The sequence below is a fragment of the Peromyscus californicus genome, unplaced genomic scaffold (genome assembly GCF_007827085.1).
Source record: "Peromyscus californicus insignis strain IS unplaced genomic scaffold, ASM782708v3 Scaffold_11__1_contigs__length_118956290, whole genome shotgun sequence".
Classification (NCBI taxonomy): Eukaryota; Metazoa; Chordata; class Mammalia; order Rodentia; family Cricetidae; genus Peromyscus; species Peromyscus californicus.
The window spans coordinates 88,834,726-88,844,031 of NW_026294402.1; positions in this window are offsets into that span (position 1 = coordinate 88,834,726).

Sequence of the window (9,306 nt, forward strand, 5' to 3'; positions counted from 1 at the left end):
CAGGACCGGAGAAAATTCCATCTACATGTAGGCAAGTCTGTGGGGCCATTTTCTTGATTTATGATTGATGTGGGAGGGCTCAGCCCACTGTGGGTAGTGCCACCCTTGGGAAGGTGGGTATAGTTGTTTGTTTGTTTGTTTGTTTATTTATTTATATATTTATTTATTTATTTTACTCTTTCCTCTTTGGGGGCCCAAGGCCCAGCTCCCAAATAAATACATGTTAACATATTCCTACTTATAAATGCCCAGCCTTAGCTTGGCTTATTTCTAGCTAGCTTTTCTTAAGTTATCCCATCTACCTTTTGTCTCTGGGCTTTTATCTTTTGCTATTTCTGTATATCTTTTTTTTTTCCTTCTTATTCCATCTCTTGCTGGGTGGCTGGCCCCTTGCATCCTTCTCTCCTCCTTTTCTCACTCTCCCCTTTTTCTTCTATTTATTCTCTCTGCCTGCCAACCCTGACTTTCTGTTCTCTTGTCAACTATTAGCCATTCAGCTCTTTGTTAGACCAATCAGGTATTTTGGGGAAGCAAAGTAACACGACTTCACAGGGTTAAACAAATGAAACATAAAAGAATGCAATACGTCTTTGCATAATTAAACAAGTATTCCACAGCATAAATGAATATAACTCATCTTCAACTAATATTCCACAACAAGTGGGCCTGGGCTATTTAAGAAAGCAGGCTGCAGAAGCCAGGCAACAGCACTCCTTCATGGTTCCTGCCTCCAGGTGCCTACCCTGCTTGAGTTCCTGCCTTGGCTTCCTTCAGTGATAGACCAGATGGGGCCTATTAGCCAAATCTTTCAGATGGCTCAGCTCTTAAGAGTACTCACTGCTCTTCCAGAGGACCCGGGTTCAATGCCCAGCACCCACATGGCAGCTAACAACTATCTGTAACTCCAGTTCTAGGGGATTCAGCACCCTCACACAGACATGCAGGCAAAATAACAATGCACATTAAAAAAAAAATTTAGCTATTTATTATAAGCACCAGAGATGGTTGAGAGCCACCATGTGGTTGCTGGAAGTTGAACTCAGGACCTCTGGAAGAACATTCAGTGCTCTTAACCACTGAGCCATCTCTCCAGCCCTGGCACACAGCTTTCTTTAATCCAGCACTTGGGAGGCAAAGGCAGACAGATCTCTCAGTTCGAGGCCAGCCTGGTCGTGGTCCTGGTCCTGGTCCTGCCCCCGCTCCCCCCCAAAAAAAAGTCTGCAGTGAACCATGACCACGCCTAACAGTAACTTTGAAATCTTCAAAAGGATGATGGGACCCCACAACGACGACTCCACATGGACTATGATAAAGCCATTAAGCTGATTAACACCAGGAAAGATCGACTTTGGACCAGAAACTATTTAGGACAATTTCGAGATGGCTAGCTGAGATGATCCAGCCTGACAGACTACTCAAACAAGGACTTGTGACAAGCCCTGAACTTTCCTTTTGTGCAGAGACTGGACAAATGATACAGGACTTGACAATTAACCCAAAAATTTTCTTTTCAAGATTCCCTAAAGATATCTCCACCCCTAGAAAGCAAAAAGAAAAAGAGAATAAGATATGAGTTAGATCACTGAATCTACTCTGAGAAAAAATATAAAGAAATAATAGGCTAAATAGGTAGATCACTGAATCTACACTGAAAAAAAGGGGAAAATATAAAAATGACAAAAGGTAGACTACTGAATGTATTATGAAAAGAAAAAAGAGAATATGGATATGATAAGATAAAAGGGGAGATTATGGAATCTACTTTTAAAAAGGAACTACTTGTTTTAAATAAGATAAGTAATGAAAATTTTTTGGTCTGAGTGTATCAGATGTTACTGGACTGGACATTGTTATATATTAATGGAGTTTTTTATCTGAATCTGTCAAATGTTAATGGACTAGACATCATTAATGTAATTTTTGGCTGTATATATTGTATATACTTATTGGATAATTTTTCTTGTGTTAGTTATAAGTCTTTTTTAATTTTAGACAAAAAGAGAAGAAATGTGGTATTGTATTCCCCAAAATATTGTGCATGCTAATGAATTTATCTGGAGTCAGAGACAGAACAACCACAATATTAAACATAGAAGTTAGGCAGTGGTAGCACACGCCTTTAATCCTAGCATTCCAGAGGCAGAAATCCATGTGCTCAAGGATACAGCCAAGCATGGTGACTCACACCTTTAATCCCAGAAAGCCAGCCTTTAATCCCAGGGAGTGATGGCAAAAACAGAAAGATATATAAAGCGTGGAGACCAGAAACTAGAAGCATTTGGCTGGTTAAGCTTTTAGGTTTCGAGCACAGTTCAGCTGAGAGCCATTGGGATGAGGACACAGAAGCTTCCAGTCTGAGGAAACATGATCAGTTGAGAAGTTGGCCAGGTGAGGTTAGCTGTGGCTTGTTCTATTTCTGACCATCCAGCATTTCACCCCAATAACTGGCCTCAGGTTTGATTTTGATTTTATTAATAAGAACTTTTAAGATTCATGCTACATCTGGTCCTGGTCCTGGTCCTGGTCCTGGTCGTTTCAGCATTCAGCATTCACTCACTCTGGCCTAGTGGCATTTTCTTTTCTTCTCTTTTTCGGTCTTGTGAGACATTATCTCTGACCGAGGTGCTGGCGGCACACGACTTTTTTTTTTTTTTTTTTTTTTTTAAAGATTTAGCTATTTGGGGGCTGGAGAGATGGCTCAGCGGTTAAGAGTACTGACTGCTCGTTTAGAGGACCTGGTTCAATTCCCAGCACCCACATGGCAGCTAACAACTGTCTGTAACTCCAGTTCTAGGGGATTCAGCACCCTCACACAGACATGCAGGCAAAATACCAACGCACATTAAAAAAAATAAAAAAAAAAGATTTAGCTCTTTATTATAAGCACCAGATGTCATTACAGATGGTTAAGAGCCACCATGTGGTTGCTGGGATTTAAACTCAGGACCTCTGGAACAACAGTCCAGAGCCATCTCTGAGCCATCTCTCCAGCCCCGGCACACGACTTTCTCTAATCCAGCACTTGGGAGGCAAAGGCAGGCAGATCTCTCAGTTTGAGGCCAGCCTGGTCCTGGTCCTGGTCCTGGTCCTGGTCCTGGTCCTGGTCCTGGTCCTGGTCCTGGTTAAAGAGTGTGATGGCTGGAGCTGCCACAGCCACTCTGTGATCTTAAGTTGACACAGCTCAGGGCATGAAAATCTTGTCCTGGACCAGTGAGATGGTTCAGTAATTAAAGACCTTTTCATACTGGCCGGAGAAACTGAGTGCAATCCTTGTATCTCATACAGTGGCAGGAGGGTACTGACTCTAAAAGTTAAGTCGTCAGGAGGAAACCTACTTGAAGCATGAACCTAATTAGTTTTAACAATAAAAACCCAGAGTCAGATATTAGGGTGAAAGCTGAAAAATCAGAGGAGCAGAGCAGCAGCCAACTTAGAGACCCTTACCTCTATGAATCCTCAGACTGAATGTGGGGCCGGGTGTGGGGCGATCGTGTCTCCACCTCCCTAATGCTGGGACTAGAGGCATGAGCCTCCCATGTGCTGGAATCAAAGTCATGATCCTCCCAAGTGCTGGGATCAAAGGCTTGAACCTCCCATGTGGTGGGGTCAAAGGTGTGAGCCACCACTGCCTGGCCTCTATGGTTAACTAGTGGCTAGCTCTGCCCTCTGATCTCCAAGTAAGCTTTATTTGTCAGAACACAAACAAAATATCACATAATGCCTACTCCAAAGAGTTGTCCTCTGACCTCCACAGGTGCATAGTGGTGTGCACACATCTGTATTCACATATAGACAAACAATAATTAATAAAGACCGTGTCCAATTTGAGAATAGGAAGATACTAGATAGGAGTGGAGACTGGCGAGAAAGTGAAGATGTGGTGATGGTAGCAGGTGACCGTGTGGTACTTGAGCGGGGGTGTGTACTTCGAGAGTCTACCCCTTGTTTTCAGGATGAGACTTCTCTGCTCTGCTCTTCTTGACAGGAGAGGGGGAGGGAGAAACTGGGTGGAGTGGGGAGAGCTGGAGGACAATGGGCAAGGAGCCTCCTCTGAATTGGAGGCAGGACATGGCAGCCCATTCTCAAGTGCATTTTCCTGACAACCCAATGCCATCCAGGCCCCCCTGGTGTGCCAACAGAGGCTTGCCCATCACTGTGCGGTCTCATCACTCTCTGGGCTGGGAGACTGCTCCTCAATAGATAGCATTCACTATGCAGAAGAGCAACGGAGCAGAGAGGCTCAGTGTTTGGGAGTTCTGAAGGTGTTCCATACCCGGGAGAGGGTCATTGACAATAAAGAGGCGTGTCTTGCAAAGAGGAATAGCGGGTAGCTTTAGTTTCAGGCTGAGGGTGGCTAAGCTCCGAAGGAGCAGAGCTGAGTTTGAACCCTGATTGGGAAGAGGCGGGTGGAGCAACCCTGGTAAAGAGGACAGGACCCTCTCTGCTCTCAGGCTGGGTCTCCTCTGGACTCCGCAGTTGTGAAGGTGATGCTGACACCACCCAACCAAGGACCTTCCTCTGAGATTTGTGGTATTTGAGAAGCAATAGAGAGCTCTTGCTCTGTGTTCATACCATGGAGATGTTTAAATACAAGATTGCATTTACAAGGATAACAACTACACGGTTTAGAAAAAAACATTGCTAATTCACAAAGTGATTGCATTTGTCATTGCATCCATATTAAAAGCAAAGTTTTCTGCGATGTTTTGTAAGGCAAGCATCTGAAACTCAGAACTGGCTAAGGAGACGAATCATTTGAAGTCAGCCTCCCCAGTCCACACTCTTCAGCTTTAAAACTTCAAATTCAGGAGATCCAATAGATCGTGGTCTTCACATGTGTCCTGGTTTGGCCCAGTGAGAACATATTCACCTACTCTACCCTCTGGACATAGTCCTCACAAGGAAGCTTGTGGCCCTGTGGCCCTGTTCCATCTCCTATGGACAGAACATGGTCCCACCCAGTGCCCTTGAACTGTGTTCTATACCCGAAAACTATATTTCATAACAAAGGAAAGCTCTCACTCTCTCTCTGTCTCTCTCTCTCCCCCTCCCTCTTCCTAATTTCCTGACTTCTCAGGTAGGAACAGGCTAGCCTCCATGTCACCAGGTAGGGGGCTTACCTGGGCAACATCTTTCCACAGATAATGTCCACCCTAGAGACAATACACAGCACAGAGCTTGTTCTTGCAGTCAGGTGCCTAAGTAAGCTCAGAGTCTTAGACACGGGCTCGGATGCACTCTTGTTAATAAATAAAGTTGCCCGGGGGTCAGAGCGATTAGCAAGCCATAGGAAAGCAGGGCAGTGGTAGCGTACGCTTGTAATCCCAGCACTTGGTAGGCAGAGCTGGGTAAGTCTCTGTGTGTTCAGGGATACAGCCATTATTGGATACACATGCCTTTAATCTCAATACCAATCATGGAAAACCTGGAGGCCTATACAGACAGGCCGTGAGGAGGCGGTCATGTGGTTGGGTTTACAACCAATAAGAAGGCAGGACAGGAACTCTATATAAAGACTTTAACACAGGAGTGGTTCTGGTTCGGACAGGTAGGACCACTGCAGGAGGAAGGGTAAGGTTTTAGCTCTTAGCTCTGACCTCTTGGCTTTCTTCTTTGCATTAGCTCTGTGTTTCTTATTTAATAAGAAGGTTGGTTACATCTACACACTCTTCAGTGTGAATGTGCAAATTCCAGATCGCAGAAAACTGCAAGCCTAAGCTGCATTCTCTGCTAATCTGGTAATGCACTTGCCTGTCTATCCTGTGAGTGGTTCCTTCCTTAGTTAACATACTGGATGGAAATGGGAGTTTCAGATTTTCAATACTTCTAAAATGTAGGTTGGGGAACATGACCATGACCATTGAACCCATACAGGTCTTATGTATGCTGCCCAGTCTCGGTGAGTTCATATGTTTATCAATCCCGTTGTCTCTTGAAGACACTGTTTCCTCAGAGCCATCCCCATCCCTGTCTCTTAGTTTTTCTGCCTCCTCTTCTACATAGATCCTTGAGCCTTGAGGAGAGGGGCTCCCATTTAGGACTGAGTGCTCCTAGGTCTCTCACCAGCTGCACATTGTCCAGTTGTGGGCATATATTAACTCCCATCTACTGCAAGAAAAAGATTCTCTGATGAGGGTTGAGTGAGACATTGATCTGTGTCTCAGCGCAGTGTGGCCCCTGGGGGTTGCTCATAAAAGGGGTTTGTGCAGGGCGGTGGCTGACACAAAGGGATGAGGATGGCTGGAAGGGGAAACAGAGGTTTGGCAGGGGATAGTGAAATGTCAAATTCTTGAAAACAGAAAAACTAGAAAGAAAGGAAATGTCCTAGCTGCCACTGTCAGCTGGGAGGAGGGCACTTCAAAGACCAAATGAAGAAAGCGAGCCTGGGAGAACAAGCTGGGCCAACTCTCTCAGTGGAAGTCCAGACCAAGGAAACCATGGAGAAAGAACTTACCTTGACCTTATTTTAAATTGTTACTTATGGAAATATGCAAAAATGCATTGAAAAGAGAGTAGAACATGCTGAACTTTAATGTGTCCATCTCTCAATTTTGGCAGCTGTCAACACAACTGTCCATGCCTGTGTCGTCCTCCAGCACCTGCTAGACTCCTCCTCTAAGCACCTGCTGGACTGCTCCCTCCCCAGACAGCACCTGCTAGACTCCTCTAAACACCTGCTAGATTCTCCTCCCCCTCTAAGCACCTGCTGGACTGTTCCCTCCCCAGACAGCACCTGCTAGACTCCTCTAAACACCTGCTAGATTCTCCTCCCCTAAGTACCTGCCTGCTCCCTCCCCAGATAGCACCTGCTAGACTCCTCTCCTCTAAACACTTGCTAGATTCCCCCTCCCACTCTAAGTACCTGCTGGACTCCTTCCCTAAGAACCTGCTGGATTCTCCCTTCCCCTTTCCCAGCCCTGTAAATACTCACTGGGTTCCTCCTCCCTCCCCTAAGTACCTGTGAGATTCCCCACCCCCTCTAAGACCTGTTGTACTTCTATTCTCTACTCTAAAAACCTGCTCAATTCCTCCCCCTGCTCTAAGCACCTGCTGGACTCCGGCTCTTTGTCCTAGGCACCTGCTGGACTTTCCCTCTGCTCTGGGTACCTGCTGGACTTCCCCTCTCTGCCCTAGGCACCTGCTGGACTCCCCTCTCTGCCCTAGGCACCTGCTGGACTCCCCTCCCTGCTGTGAGCACCTGTTGAACCCCCTCCCTGATCTAGGCACCTGTAGGACTCCTCTCCCTTCTCTAAGCACCTGTTGGATTTCCAGACATCTCATAATTTCATCTGTATTATCTTATACAAATAAGTTGTGTGAGCTGTTTGATTTGTTGTTATTTGATTTGTGGTTTTTTTTGAGATAAGGATCTCACTACGTAGCCCAGGCTGGCCTCATGTCAATTCTGCTTCCCAAATGCTGGTTGGTATTCTAGGCATAGATACCACACCCAGCTAAAGAAATAAGAATTTAAAGAAAAATTTAACTATAGTATTATTTCATACCTAAAATATGAAGTCATATTATATAATACCTACCCATTTTCTAACTTCTCTAGTTTTATAAATGACACATATACATTCCTCAATACACACATATAATTAGATTGGTTTGAATCAGTAAAGTGTTCACATTGCATTTGGTTGATATATCCATTAATTTCTTTTCATCTAACAGCCCCACCTCATTTTGTCTGTTTATTTGTCAAAGAAGCTACTGTTGTAGAATATTATTTTAAGGTGTGTCACTTTTGTTTATGTTGTATTCATTTAATTCTTTGAAGCTGTGATACTTTGCCTGTCTAAAACACTTGATGGTCCAATAAGGAACTGAACGGCCAATAGTGAAGCAGGAGATAGGATAGGCCGGGCTGGAAAGCAGAGAGTATAAACAGAAGAAGGAATGTAGGAGGAGGGGAGAAAGAGAAAAAAAAGGAGGAGCCAGAGAAGGAGGAGGACTCCAGGGTCCAGCCACCCAGCTACACATCAAGCCGCAGAGTAGGAGTAAGATTTACAGAAGTAAGAGAACCCGAAAAGCCCAAAGGCTAAAGGTAGACAGGATAATTTAAGAAAAGCTGGCAAGAGACTAAGCCAAAGTAAGGCCGGACATTCATAAGTAAGAATAAGCCTCTGTGTGTGATTTATTTGGGACCTGGGTGGCGAGCCCCTGAAAAGTGCCAAAAGAGTAAAAACAAACAAACAACAAGCTATTGTTTCTTCGAATCTAATATTTTGAGGACAGTTTTCTTAGGTTTTCAATAAGAGAGGAGATGGGAAACCTCAAGGAGTCGCTGCATAGAGCAGTTTCAGAACTCCAAACAGCATTCATGGGAGAAGAACCAGGAAGATCCACAGAGTCCACGTTAAGATTGCTAGGTGGCCAGGTGATGGTGGCTCACACCTTTAATCCTAGCACTTGGGAGGCAGAGCCAGGCAGATCTCTGTGAGTTCGAGACCAGCCTGGTCTACAGAGTGACTTCCAGGACAGACTCCAAAGCTACACAGAGAAACCCCGTCTCAGAAAAAAAAAAAAAGATTGCTAGGTAAGGTGGAAGGTGTTCATTACAGGTATCAAAACTCACATGGCCTTGGTTCATTCAGTGAAGTGACTCAAAATCTGGCCAGATAAAACACAGTGAAAAGGGACCAGTTGGGTTAAAAAAAAACCCATCAGATCCAAACCAGAGTGAGCTGCTGGAAGTCACGCTGTAGGAGGGACTGGCCAGCGTAGGGTGGTGAAGGTGACTGGATGTGTCTGAACAAAGCACACATTTGTCTTACGTACAAGTCATTGGCTCTAAGTGGCAGACTCTGAGACAACTGCGTGATCTCAAACAGAGAAGCACGAAGTGCTACTTACAAGTGGGGAAGATGCATCAGAACGAGACCAATCTGAAGAAACTGAACCGCAGGGGCAAAAAAGAAAAAAAATCTAAGTCTACAAGAAGGAGGGAAGTTAGATTTCCGTGCTTTTTTTTCTTTTTTCTTTTTTTTTTTCCCCCCACAATTCAACAGTTACAGCCAGGTATGGTGGCTCATGTCTGCAGTCCCAGCACTTGAGAGGCAGAGGCAGGAGAACTGTTATGAGTTCAAGGCTAGCCTGGTCTGTATAGTGAGTTCCAGGTTAGCCGGAGCTACATAGCAGGGCTTTGTCTCAAAAGAACAAAACTGAGCAAAAATAAGAATCTCAGTCATTGAGATTAGTGCTTTAAGTACTGGATATTGTTTCATGATATAACTTCTAAGCCTATTTAGGCTGACATTAACATGGTGTACTTTGAGCTGCTTAGGCAAAGGCTTGGCACAA